The following is a 14,435-nucleotide window of genomic DNA, read 5'->3' as shown; positions in this document are numbered from 1 at the left end:
GTTGTTGGCCCCCTCATCCTTCCTCAGACTTCTTTGCCCCAGGTAAGAACATAAGAACATAAGAGAAGCCATGTTAGATCAGGCCAATGGCCCATCCAGTCCAACATTCTGTGTCACACAGCGGCCAAATATATATATATATATATATATATATATATATATATATATATATATATATATATATATACACACACACACACACACACTGTGGCTAATAGCCACTGATGGACCTCTGCTCCATATTTTTATCTAACCCCTTCTTGAAGGTGGCTATGCTTGTGGACACCACCACCTCCTGTGGCAGTGAGTTCCACATGTTAATCACCCTTTGGGTGAAGAAGTACTTCCTTTTATCCGTTTTAACCTGTCTGCTCAGCAATTTCATCGAATGCCCACGAGTTCTTGTATTGTGAGAAAGGGAGAAAAGTACTTCTTTCTCTACTTTCTCCATCCCATGCATTATCTTGTAAACTTCTATCATGTCACCCCTCAGTCGACGTTTCTCCAAGCTAAAAAGCCCTAAGCGTTTCAACCTTTCTTCATAGGGAAGGTGTTCCAGCCCTTTAATCATTTTAGTTGCCCTTTTCTGAACTTTCTCCAATGCTATAATATCCTTTTTGAGGTGCGGCGACCAGAACTGCACACAGTACTCCAAATGAGACCGCACCATCGATTTATACAGAGGCATTATGATACTGGCTGATTTGTTTTCAATTCCCTTCCTAATAATTCCCAGCATGGCGTTGGCCTTTTTTATTGCAAACGCACACTGTCTTGACATTTTCAGTGAATTATCTACCATGACCCCAAGATCTCTCTCTTGGTCTGTCTCTGCCAGTTCACACCCCATCAACTTGTATTTGTAGCTGGGATTCTTGGCCCCAATGTGCATTACTTTGCACTTGGCCACATTGAACCGCATCTGCCACGTTGACGCCCACTCACCCAGCCTCAACAGATCCCTTTGGAGTTCCTCACAATCCTCTCTGGTTCTCACCACCCTGAACAATTTAGTGTCATCCGCAAATTTGGCCACTTCACTGCTCACTCCCAACTCTAAATCATTTATGAACAAGTTAAAGAGCATGGGACCCAGTACCGAGCCCTGCGGCACCCCACTGCTTACCGTCCTCCACTGCGAAGACTGCCCATTTATACTCACTCTCTGCTTCCTATTACTCAGCCAGTTTTTGATCCACAAGAGGACCTGTCCTTTTACTCCATGACTCTCAAGCTTTCTAAGGAGCCTTTGATGAGGAACTTTATCAAAAGCTTTCTGGAAGTCAAGGTAAACAACATCTATCGGGTCTCCTTTGTCCACATGTTTGTTCACCCCCTCAAAGAAATGTAACAGGTTAGTGAGGCAAGATCTTCCCTTGCAGAACCCATGCTGAGTCTTCCTCAATAACCCGTGTTCATCAATGTGCCTACTCATTCTGTCCTTGATAATGGTTTCTACCAACTTTCCCGGTATTGAAGTCAGACTGACTGGCCTGTAATTTCCCGGATCTCCTCTGGAACCCTTTTTAAAGATGGGGGTGACATTTGCTACCTTCCAGTCCTCAGGAACGGAGGCAGATTTCAATGAAAGATTACAGATTTTTGTTAGAAGATCCACAAGTTCAACTTTGAGTTCTTTCAGAACTCTCGGATGTATGCCATCCGGACCCGGTGACTTATTAGTTTTTAATTTGTCTATCAGTTGTAGGACCTCCTCTTTTGTCACCTCAATCTGACTCAGGTCTTTCAACACCCCTTCCAATATTAGTGGTTCTGGGGCGGGCAAACACTTCTCATCTTCCACGGTGAAGACGGAGGCAAAAAATGCGTTCAGCTTCTCAGCCATTTCCCCATCCTCCTTCAGTAATCCTTTTACCCCATGGTCATCCAAGGGCCCCACTGCTTCCCTGACCTTGACCTCGGACTTCCTTGTCTGCTATTTACAGCTCAAATTGTCCCACTGTGCACCTCCGCTCATCTAAACACCCTGTGGCAGCATGTTCAAGACGTTCTGCTCTGGGCTATTTGAATAAGTGGTTCTGCACATATGCAAAGTAGAGGGTTTTTTTTTTTTTTAAAGAGTGATGTGTCTTCTTGTTCCCTCTCTGGAAAAAATAGTTTCAGAGTGATTAGAGGTGCAGCTGGACCACACCAAGGCTGCCATCTGATCGCAGCCTTGCTGTAACAAATTTAATGTACTTATTACAGTTACGCATATTATTTTGCTTATCCTTGCCTCTACCTCCTTTCTGGCTTCCTTTTCTCAGGTTTTTGGCTATAAAGATCTTTGTGCCTGTTGCTGTACTTTGTAAAGTGTCATGTAAATTTAGGATAGTTGTGGCAATTGGGGGAGGGAGGTATATTTTTTTAAAAAAACCTTTTATTTTTACTAGTTCTGCTCATCAGAACTACACTGCTTTCATGTGGATAACACAGTCTTGCGTATTTCTATATATTGAGATAGATCCAGTGTGAAATTTCAGCCTGTGCTAGACCTCTTGCCCAAGCAGAAATGAGGGAGCAACAGTAACAGCTTGAATTATCAGACATTGATGTCCTTTCCTGCGTTTGTTTGCCCAAGATCTTGTGCAGCCAATATATAGGCTTTCTAATATATAGGGAGGAAAGCACTAGAGATAGCAGAAGATCTTGCATGAGAAGAACTGCACTAAGTCTGTTTATGTTTCCCTTCTGTGTCGCTGGATCCATGCCACTACATTGTTCTCCTCAGCCTTCATTTAACCTCAAAGGTGAAACACTCATTTATATTCTGGTAGCTACGAATCAGATACTGACTCTGAGAGATAACTAGAACCAAATATTAAAACTTTTATTAAAGAATTAAATGTTTAAAAGGAATATATGGATATTCATGAGCACATTTGTTATGTTCTTTATAGCTACTGTAGCTCGCAGAGGTGGCAGTCCCTATGCTAAAAATCCCTTCAATAGAATTCTTATGGCCAGTTTTCACTTTCTGGAGCTTCTTTTCCAAGTTAAAATAATTAGGGTTGCCAATCCCTAGGTGGGGGCAGGGGATCCTCCGGTTTGGAGGCCCTCCCCCCACTTCAAGGTTATCAGAAAGCGGGAGGGAGGGGAGGGAAATGTCTTCTGGGAACTCTATTATTCCCTATGGAGACTTATTCCCATAGGAAATAATGGAGAATTGATCTGCAGGTATCTGGGGCTCTGGTGGGACTGTATTTTGAGGTAGAAGCACCGAATTTTCTGTATAGCATACAGTGCCTCTCCCCAAAACAATCCCCAGGTTTCAAAAGGATTGAACCAGGGGGTTCAATTTTATGAGCCCCAAAAGAAGATGCTCCATCATTCATTATTTCCTATGGAAGGAAGGCATTTAAAAAGGTGTGCAGTCCCCTTCAATGTGATGGGCAGAACTCCCTTTGGAGTTCAGTTCTGCTTGTCACACATTTGCTCCTGGCTTCACCCCCAAAGTCCCCAGATATTTCTTGAATTGGACTTGGCAAACCTAAAAATAATAGATGCTCTCTGCAGATATAACCTGTCCACATGGTCACTTACTGTGTGGGGGAGATAGAGTGGGCATGAGTGTGGTGGCCCTGCCCTCCCCACGATCGCTGAGTGATCTACATAGGGAAAACATGTGGGGGAAGTGCCCGGGCACACACCCTCTCCCTGAGTTCCAAAAGTTCTAAAAGTTCCAAAAGTTATCAGCATGGTTCATTGTGCCGGGGGAGGGGAGGAGTGCACGCGCAGGCATTTCCTCCATGAGTTTGCTTTGCGCAGACCCCAAAGTGATCATGTGGATGGCAGCTGTACATTAGGTGCAGCAGCTACTTTGCTCCATTTTTGAAGATATTCCTTGACACATATTTTGAAGAGTGGCTTGGTCCCCTTTTTTTATGCAGCAATCTAACATTGCCAGTATTTTTGTAAACTAGGAACCAGAAGGCGAAAATACCCTTTTAGAGCACAGTTCAACTGCGTCCGTCCGAAAACTTTTCATGAATCGGCAAGACTGTACGCCTGCAGATGAATGAAAGAAAACAGATAAATCCTCCCTAGTAATTATCTGTTGCTTTTAGGAAATCCCCGGCTGAGATAGAAGTGCAAGGGAAATGGTATCTAATTGGCCCTTATGAAAACAGTTTGGAATGGTGCAAACCCCAGCTCTACATTAATGAGGCTACAGGAGGACTCTACATGATAAGAGTCCCCTGAAAATTATACTAACCTGGGATTTGGCAGCATAGAGCTGTTAGCATAACACCCAACTTCTTCGACTTCATCTAATTCACATATGAATTAAATATATATATATATATATATATATATATATATATATATATATATATATATATATATATATGTATATGTATATGTATATGTATGTATATGTGTATATATATATATATATATATAAACTGTAATGGCAGTTTTTGTCAAGGCACGTTGCTATTTGGAAGCACAGCTAGGGTGACCACTTCAGCAAACACTTTGAAGACCAACTACCCCTGTTTCCAATGAGGAATCTACAGTTCAGAGGTCCCCAGGGTATTTGTCCAAGGTCTTGTTGAGGTCTTGGCTATGACCAGGGCTTTTTTTTTTTTTAACAGGAATGCACAGGAACACAGTCCCGCCTGGCTTGGTGTCAGGAGGTGTGGCCTAATGTGCAAATGAGTTCCTGCCTCTGTGAAACAATGGTGACATCAAAGGGTGTGGCTTAATATGCAAATAGGTTCCTGCTGGGCTTTTTCTACAAAAAAGCCCTGGCTATGGCCACTGGCCTGGCTCGTTTTGTAAAAAAACAGCTCAGTTTACTTATTATTAATCATTTTTCTCCCCAGATGAAGGTGTCTTACAGAACCATTCTCCTTTCATCTTTCTTGTTATTCTCACACCAACACCCCTGTGAGGTAAAATTGCCTGCAAGAGAATGATTGGTCTACAGTAATCTAGGCTTCCTTGGCAAAGTGGGAATTCAAATCTGGGTATCTCAAATCCTAGTCCATCACTCTGACTCCACACCACACTATTTCTTGCGGAGGCTCTGGGAAATAAATGCTCCTTCTGTTCATGGTGGGAGCAAAAATTCTATTCATTCAAGAGATTATTATGTCGTTTCTCCAGAGTCCTGCTCAAGGCAGCTAATAGGAGTGGTTCTGTAGCAGTCCATGGATTCAGTCAACAAGATTTTTGTTTGTTCAACAATGTATGATGATTTTTCATACAGCTCACTGGTCCATCTAACTCAGTATTGTTTCTGAACAATTGTTTCAGCTCATCAGGTTACCAGTTTGGCCAGGGATCCTGGAGGTTTCTTTTCTTTTCTTTTTTGCCATCTTCTGGGCATGAAACAGGGGGCTCTGGGTGTGTGTGTGTGGAAGGTATTTATGAATTTCCTGCATTGCACAGGAGTGGACTAGATGTCCCTGGAGGTCCTTTCCAACTATATAATTCTAGGGGCCTCAGGTACAGAATGGATCTTTTCAGCACGTACCACATGAAATTCTTTAAGCAGCAGTACCAAGGACTGAGCTCAGAAACGTCTGTATACAATGCATATGTTCTACCTCTGAGCCACAGCAGTGATAGAGTAAGGAGTAAAAGAGGAGACATGTATCAGTTAGGGGGCATGGATGGAGAGACATTATTTTGGAGGTATTGCTGAAGCAGTAACTGTATTATGGATCCTTTGAACTGTATCATTAGCATATCTAAAAGTATGTCCAAGTACATACCACATTGCCCTCGTAAATATGTGCAATGAGTCTCTGTAGACAAAGGTAGATTTGCCTGCCATTTGAAAAGTTTTCAAGATGTTTGCATTGAGAACAAGTTACAACATTAATGGGGTGGGATGGCATTTGAAAGATTCCCATGGGATCTCATTTACTAATGGCAATGACATATAAAGCCAAGAAAGTGGCTCACGGGACATTTCCACGTTGTGATTCATAAACAGGAAAAAACTAAACAAGGCTGATTTAGACTCCCATTCTGCCATGGGAGCTTGTTGGGTGGGTTAGCCCAGTTACTGTCAGCCTAACCTATCTTACAGCATTGTTGTGAGGAGAAAATGGGAGAGGTAGAATTAGGTACACTCAGGCCTCGGATTCAGTGGGAGCTCACAACAGCTCCTGAACCTTTCTGAGAGTTCCACCTTCTCCTTCCCACCTTGTCCATTGAATGGTGCAGCTGCATAACAATCCCTGGATGAGCTCCACCACCTATTTTTTCTACAAAATGGCCCCTGGGTACACTGCCTTGTGATCCTTGGAAGGAAGTATGGGTAGATAGATGGATCTGCTCCTTCTTCCATTTCCTTCCCCTCAACTACTCCCAAGGAGTGAGGTTTGTTTTTTTGAGGGAGTCAGTCCCACATAACAAAAAGCTCCCCATCCCAGGGGAACTGTGTAAACAAAAAAGGAGGCATCAAATCAACACCAGGCTATCCTGGATATGTTATTGCTAATCTTCAGTCAAGAAATATTGTTGAGGCAACTGAAAAACAACCCTCGGCCTGCACTGAATGAAATCCTTCTGGAATACATCGTCTCTATCTGTGTTATAGTGTTTGCTGACATTTCCTGCTCTGGGGACTTGCTGAACCAGTTGTTGATTTTCAAAACAAGGTACCTTAAGAGTAGGGTTATGTAATCCTGTTTGTAGCATACTAATTTATGGCATTTATTCAAGGGTCTGGAATAATTCGTTTACTCAGTCACCCTCCTTTTCCTCCCTTGCATTGCAGTAGTGAAAAATCCATAATGAGGAGTGGGTTGGTAAAGAGACTTTTTAAAAAGAGTGCTTGCTTTCAATTTAGATTGCCAGGGACTGAATGCTGGAGACGGGAAAGGAGTGGCGGGGGTGGTGGTGGGAATCCTATGCAAACAATTTTGTTTATGATGAATTTGGCAGAGGAAATTCAGTTCCCAAAGAGACAGTGGTACTGCCAAGCTGTTTTCAAAGCATGGGGACATAGTAACATGTTTGAATCGAATCCTTCCCATATGGCTGTTTTAGACATAGGAGTAAACTAGATCTGTGTTGGAAAATACCTGGAGACTTTGGGGGTGGAGTCGGGAGAAGTTTGGGGAGGGGCCTCAGCAGGGTACAGTGCCATAAAGTCCACCCTTCCAAGCAGCCATTTTCTCCAGGGGTGCTGATCTCTGCCAGCTGGAGATCAGTTGTAAAACCAGAAGATCTCCAGGCCCCACCTGGAGGCTGGCAACCCTAGTACTGCTTTATGGCATTGGTTTTGTTTTTCCTTTTAAAAACTAAATAACCATGAGAGGATACTACAGGCATACACACAAGCCCTTTTAAGATATTTCAAATATGTATTTTCTGACCCCGTTGTTAAGAAATTGAGTGTTCTCAGCAGGGCTTTTTTTTTGTGTGTGTAGCAGGAACTCCTTTCCATATTAGGCTTCACCCGTCTGGTATAGCCAATTCTCCAAGAATTTACAGTGCTCTTATTACAGGGCCTGCTGTAAGCTCTTGAAGGATTGGCTACATCAGGGAGTATAGCCTAATATGCAAAGGAGTTCCTGCTACATAAAAAGCCCTGCCTGGGATGAAGGCTATGGATACCCAGTTTGTACCATTGTAGTCTCCAGGCTGACACCGTGGTAGCCTTCTCTTTCTACAGGGTTCAGGCTTTTTAATTTGTGTTCCCTTTACACGCTTGCGTTGTATGTATAGGGCTTTTAAAATCGACTCTGAGATCAAATGGGATGTGTTGGTCTGTTCCATCATGTGAATTTTTTTTTAAATCTAGAACAGAATGCATTTATTTATTTGAAATTTTGACTGCCCTTTCCAAAACCAGGCTTAGGGTGGTTCACAACAAGTGCTGAATTTGGATGCTGAACTTCAAGAACTGGAACAGGGGATTAGCAGAGAAGTTGGGATTGTGGGATTTGGTGCAGAAGGGTTGGACTTCCATGAAAAGGCATATGACCTGGTGGGAGAGAAAATATTGAGAAAATAGGTGATAGTAAATTAAGTTTCTGAATGGAAGGGGAAGTGGTTAGCGGCATAGCTGTTTTGGAGCAAGATCAGGAATTTCTGAGTCCATAATACTGAATTTAAAGTCAACAGTCTGTGTTTCGAATTTCAAGTGGATCATTATGGCAGGATTATTAAAATCCAACATATAAATCCATGTGCAACCAAATGTGCATATTTACATGGGTCCTAGCATGTTCCATGAGGCTTACTCTCATGTACTGGATAAAAGCCTTTAAATGAAGTCTGGTGATCAGTGTAGATGACTGGGGAAGGCAATGGCAAACCATGCCGTAAAAAGTCTGCTAAGAAAATGTTGTGATGTGATGTCACCCTATGGATTGGTAACGACTCAGTGCTTGCACAGAGGACTACCTTTACCTTTTTTAGTGACAAGTAACCTTCAAAAGGCTAAAAACCTGGAGGCCACATTTTGGTTGAGTTTAGTTCTTTGGCTGGAGTTTAGGAGCTGCTACCAAAGGGGAGGAAAGAGAGGGGAAGGAAATGCGGAAAGAAGAGGGGGGCAGATGAATTCAAACGAATCCATAAAGGCTGCTTTCAAAAGTTTTGGCTAATTGAAAAGCATAGACATGAACTAACAGGTAAGATGATACAAGGATATAGCAATAGAAGCAACTCTTAAATAGGGTTGAGAATCTTGGCTTGATTGTATTGAAATACCGTGCAACAGGCTGGAACTCAACAGGTACTTATTTCTCTGGCAATGCAGTGCTATCCACAAACCTTTGTTCTCTTGCATTCCACTTACGGAGAACAACATAAGATCATGGTAACACTTCAAATGCATGTTGCCTGGGTTTAATAAAACTTCTGAAGTATCCAGCAGTAGAAATTCATGCCGGTGGGAACAACTATATATAGCATGTCATGTTACTCAGGAGAGGATTTTTCTCTTGCAAACATCATGAGATATTATTATTATTAACTGAACAATTACTCTGCCCAACAGAAAGCTGAAAAACAAACTCTAGAGGTTATCATTTTGGGAAATGGCCAATGGAATTAGCAACACAATAGAAACATCTCATATAAAGTTCAATGAGTAACTTTTTGATCGAAAGTGGCTCTGGCATAGGACTTCTTCTAAAATACTGGAACACTTTCTATTACATTTTTGATTTTATTTCTGGCCACAAAAGTCACTTAAAGTTCAATGATACATGTCCAGGGGTTGGGAAACTTTGGCTAAAGTTATTAGATTCAGGGTACAGAAGGCTTGATGGGAATGGAAAGGACAATTCAGAAATTGAACCAGTAAACGATAGGAGTGCTGGGCTCTTCTTCACTGGAGGTTTTCAAGCAAAGGGTGGACAGCGATCCATCTGGTATGTTCAAACCTGGATTTCCTGCACTGGGCAGAGAGTTATCTATAAGTCACTTTCTCCATCTGTGATCCATCTAGGCCTTGGATTCAGCAGGAGCTCACAGGAGCACAGCGCCTGAACCTTTCTGAGAGTTCCCCCTTCTCCTCCCCACCTTGTCCATTGAATAGTAGGTGCAGCTGCATAACAATCAATGAATGAGCTCCACCACCTATTTTTCTACAAAACGACCCCTGGGTCCATCTGTGGTCCATCAGTTCCCTCAATATAAGTTCCCCTGGGAGAAGAGTTGAGCCTCCTTCCTTTTTTCAAAGTGAGTTCCAGGTGTTCCTATTGTGGCACTTGCTTTTTTTCCCTGCCCTTGGGCAGTCACAAGTGTTGGAGCAAAAAAGTGAATAGTACATTTTAAATTTAATAAAAAAGCAAATTTGAGCAGGTTTTTTTCTCTGTTCACCATGCTTTAGTTACAGTCGTAAGTTTCTTAAAAATTGAAATGGATAAGGGGCTTCTTGTAGAACAGGGGCCGTGGATCCATGGTAGAGCATCTGCTTGCCATGTTGAAGGTTCCAAGTTCAATCCTTGGCATATCTGGTTAAAAGGACTGGGTAGTAGGTGATGTGAACAACCTCTGCCTCAGACTCTGAGAGCTGCTACCAAGTCTGAATAGAGAATCTTGATTGACCAATAAACTGATTGAGTACAAGCCCAAAGCATCATGATATATATATATATATATATATATATACGCACAACAGGTAATAGTGCAGGGGATTGGTAGATAGCTGGGAGGAAGAGAGGAACACTTACACAGTATCAGCAGCCATATCATATGCCGTATGTCTGAAACAAGTGAGACATTAGTGTTAGTTCACATTGAAAACGAAGAAGAAGAAGAAATTGGATTTATATTCTGCCCTCCACTCAGAGTGGCTCACAATCTATTTTATCTTCCTCCCCCACAACAAACACCCTGTGAGCAATGTTCCCTCTAAACTGTGGAGTCTTGTGACCAAAACTTCTGCTTTGTGAGCCACTGGCATTAAAGTTGTGAGCTACTGGCATTAAAAGTTGTGAGCTACTGCATCAATCGTTGTGCTCTGGGGTCATCCTTCCTGAGCTAAGACAAAAATGTGTGAGCTGGAGGCTAAAAATCTGTGAGCTAGCTCACACTAACTCAACTTAGAGGGAACACTGCCTGTGAGGTAGGTGGGGCTGAGAGAGGTCTCCCAGAAGCTGCCCTTTCAAGGACAACCTCTGTGATAGCTATGGCTGACCCAAAGCTATTCCAGCAGCTGCAAGTGGAGGATTAGGGAATCAAACCCAGTTCTCCCAGATAAGGGTCCACACACTTAACTACTACACCAAACTGGAAAAAGAGCACAAGAGTTTGGTAGAAAGGACTGACCCTGCCACTAGGCAAACTAGACAATTGCCTGTGGTGCTGGCCTTCTGGGGGCACCAACTTGGGTGCCTCCCCCCTGTGACTTGGTGATGTTATCAGTAAAAGGGGGGACGCCAGAAGTTAGCCTTTCCTAGGGTGCCAGACAGTCTGAGGCTGGCCCTGTTGGTGTAGCCCCAAATTGCCTCCCCAACTATATTAACACCCCCCCCCCCCAAAACAAACTGGGAAGGCAGCAAAAGGGAAGATAACAGCAGAACAGTCTAGGAGAACATCTGCAAAAATGTGAGTGAATGGGAAAATGAAGGGCTGGTGTGGAAGCAAATCCAGTTACTGCAATACTGAGATTTCTTCCATTGTTAGCATTACGGCACTGGCACTTTTAAAAGTTGGTTATTATTTCCTTTGAGGCGAACTCTCAGAATGCTTTTATTGCCAGGAGGACAGAAAAAAAATATTCCATTTCAAAAATAGGTTTGCACACAGGAATTGGCTCTTCTGTAGTTTTCTTACTGCTGCGTAGCCTTTAGTCTTATAAACTGCATGTCATCTTTATATATATTGAAATACTTTCGTTTACAAATAGGTTTTGCAAGAACTTGCATCTTTGACCTATGTGGGCAAAATTCTACAGATGGTTGCTAGAATGATGTGCCGCATTGGCTAAATTAAGTATACATAACTACACTTAGTGCTATGAGGATGAGGCAATTTTCACAGCATGGAGCATTCGCGGCGCATGCATGTGCAGCGCATTAGAGTAGCAGACACCCAAGAAGAGAAAAACAACTCCAATCTATTTTTGTTGGCTCTCCACCCTCCGCTTTGGGCAATGGGCCATCAGGTTAACATTCAGACTGGGCCAGTTGGATACTCTGTTAGCGGATTGGCTGATTGCTGGGTGGGTTGGTGTAGACTTCATTTGGACTTCCCAGGGGGCTGCTTCCTTACATCAAGATGTTAAATCCTGAGAGATTTTTGAAAGCTCCCAGTCTCTTTAATGCCTGATTCTCACTTTAATTGGATGTGAAATATATGCATGGGAAAGCAAATAGTCTAAAATGTGCCATATGTTCTTTCCACATGACACAGAATGTTTGGGGGAATCGGCACAGCTTGTGCATGAGGTTCATATTTTTTTAGGCACAGTAGCAATAACACTTTATTCTTTTTTTTTTAAAAAAAATGTTGACCTGGATTTCTCAGCACAAATCCATATGTCATTTCTAATTGGAAGTTTCCCCCCCCCCCCAAGGCACAGATTTGAGAGAGAAAATAGGGAGGAGAACAGGAGATGTTTGGGTTGCTTCTGCACAAAGCTCGTGCTCTGCATTCCCTCCCAAATTGCAGTGGATTTAATGTTGACTTCCACATGGTGTTGTCATGCTTTTGCCAGCCTTTTAGATTTCTCCTGGCTCTGCTCTAATGTTCCCCAAACCTACCTGTGGGGTGGCTGCATTCCAACCTGTCTGGCCAGATGTAAACACAACTGAGCTGGAAGTAGGGTTGCCAATCCCCAGGTGGGTAACTCACAAAAAAGCTGCACAATGTTACACACACTTATTGACACATGGTATCATTATCACAAAAACTAGAAATTTATTAACATATGACGACTCACTAGCCACCTTCAACTGAGCAACGTTTATGGAGCCTAAGCTTCCAAAGTTTCAGAAAGCTCAATGAAGACGTATAGTCCTTCAGCTTCTCCAAGTGGAGTGTGTGTTTTGTTTCCACGAAGTCCACAGAAAGTCCTGAGTCCAGCTTTGGACATACCAGCACAACAGTACATGGTAGGTATCTATTTCTCGAATGCTTCATCAGGCGCATACGTACTACGGGGACTGATAAACCAGATATCTCAATCGTACAAACTTGCAAAGAGTCAGTCATCAATGGCTGGAGTTCCTTGATGACTGACTCCTGATGACTGACTCTTTGCAAGTTTGTACGATTGAGATATCTGGTTTATCAGTCCCTGTAGTATGCATGCGCCTGACGAAGCGTTCGAGAAACAGATACCTACCGGTGTACTGTTGCACTGGTACATCCAAAGTCGGACTCGAGACTTTCTGTGGACTTCATGGAAACAAAACACACATTCCACTTGGAGAAGCAGAAGGACTTTATACGTCTTCATTGAGCTTTTTGAAACATTGGAAGCTTAGGCTCCATACACGTTGCTCAATTGAAGGTGGCTAGTGAGTCGTCATATGTTAATAAATTTCTAGTTTTTGTGATAATGATACCATGTGTCAATAAATGTGTGTAACATTGTGCAGGTTTTTGTGGGTTGTTTGCCTTAGGGCTTTGTTGGGATACCATTCGTGTACAACTCCCCTTATTGTGTTTACAATCCCCAGGTGGGGGGAGGGGATCCCCCAGTTCTGGAGGCCCTCTCCCGGCTCCAGGGTCATCAGAAGGCAGGGGAGGGAAATGTCTGATGGACACTTCACTATTCCCTATGCAGACCCATTCCCACAGGGTATAATGGAGAATTTACCTGCAGGCATCTGGGGCTCTGGGGGGAGGGTGTTTGTTGAAGTAGATTCACCAAATTTGCAGCATAGCATCCAGTGCCTTTCTTCAAAACACCCTCCAAGTTTCAAAAAGATTGGACCAAAAGAAGATGCCCCTATCCATTATGTCCACTGGAGGAAAGGTATTTAAAAGGTGTGCAGTACTTTTGAATGTGATGGCCAGAACTCCCTTTGAAGTTCAGTTATGCTTCTCACAACATTCTTCCAGGCTCCACCCTCAAAGTCTCCTGGCTCCACCCCCAAAGTTCCCAGATATTTCTTGAATTCAACTTGGTAACCCTAGCTGGAAGCGACAGGATGTCTCTGGCAAGTGGGCAGGAATTTGCCTGCCCCCCATAGTCTGCAGAGTCAAATGGAGGAGGTGGGCCACTGGACGAGGAACTGAAGAGCAGCTGGATGCAGGAAAGTCCTCTAGATGGAGGGAGAAGGGACCTGGAGGTCAGAAAGGGAGAAAGGGCAAAAGGGGAGTGAAACCACACCATCCACATTTACCTGCTCAGAAGATGGCACATGGGGTAGTGTAAAGGTCTTCTTGAGGGAGCATGTGGTGAATCTGTGTGTGGAAAAGGGGCAAAAGAAAATAAAAGGATCCAGGGGTGAGCAGAGGCCAAGGAAGAAAATCTCAGCTGGGGTTTGAGGAACCCAGTGTAAGGCCATAACTCCAAGCATGTTGCTACTTTTTACCACCTTTCCTGTAAGATGATTTCCAGAGTGGGTTTGGCAAAGGTTGAAAGGGAGGGTGCAGATTTCTGCATCTCCTCCGTCACATCCAGCACCTCCCCTGGTGCCATTCTCTTGCACCATTTCCCCTCACCACTGGCAGGCTTTTTGCCAGTTTGGAGGGGGGGGGGAAATCTGTTAGGTGTATTGCTGTAGTGTTGAAGCATTGTAGTGCTATACAAAGAACACATGGTTTTTACAAATGGCAAAAAGCCCACAGATAGAGTGGGCGGGGGAAATGATGGGAGGAAGGACAAAGCACACCTAAATCTCCATGTGGAAATGCTGTTGCTGCTGCAGAAGTATGCAATCGGAAAGGTTATCATCTCTGTATGGAAGCAGCCTTAGAATGAGAATGTTTATACAGTTGAGTTATATAACTAGTGACCGTTTAGTGCAATTTATTGAAAAGAGTTCTAAAAATCCTATTAATTGGTT

The 14,435-nt window shown here is 43.2% G+C and overlaps 1 protein-coding gene across 2 annotated transcripts in view; it reads left to right on the top strand.

The window, feature by feature from the left end:
• Positions 1-14,435, top strand: part of PDE1C (phosphodiesterase 1C) — a 355,641-nt gene that overhangs the window by 49,042 nt on the left and 292,164 nt on the right. The gene's annotated exons all lie outside the window — the stretch shown is intronic.

Source organism: Heteronotia binoei, chromosome 10 (assembly GCF_032191835.1).
Source record: "Heteronotia binoei isolate CCM8104 ecotype False Entrance Well chromosome 10, APGP_CSIRO_Hbin_v1, whole genome shotgun sequence".
NCBI lineage: Eukaryota > Metazoa > Chordata > Lepidosauria > Squamata > Gekkonidae > Heteronotia > Heteronotia binoei.
This window is presented reverse-complemented; position numbering and strand designations above follow the sequence as displayed.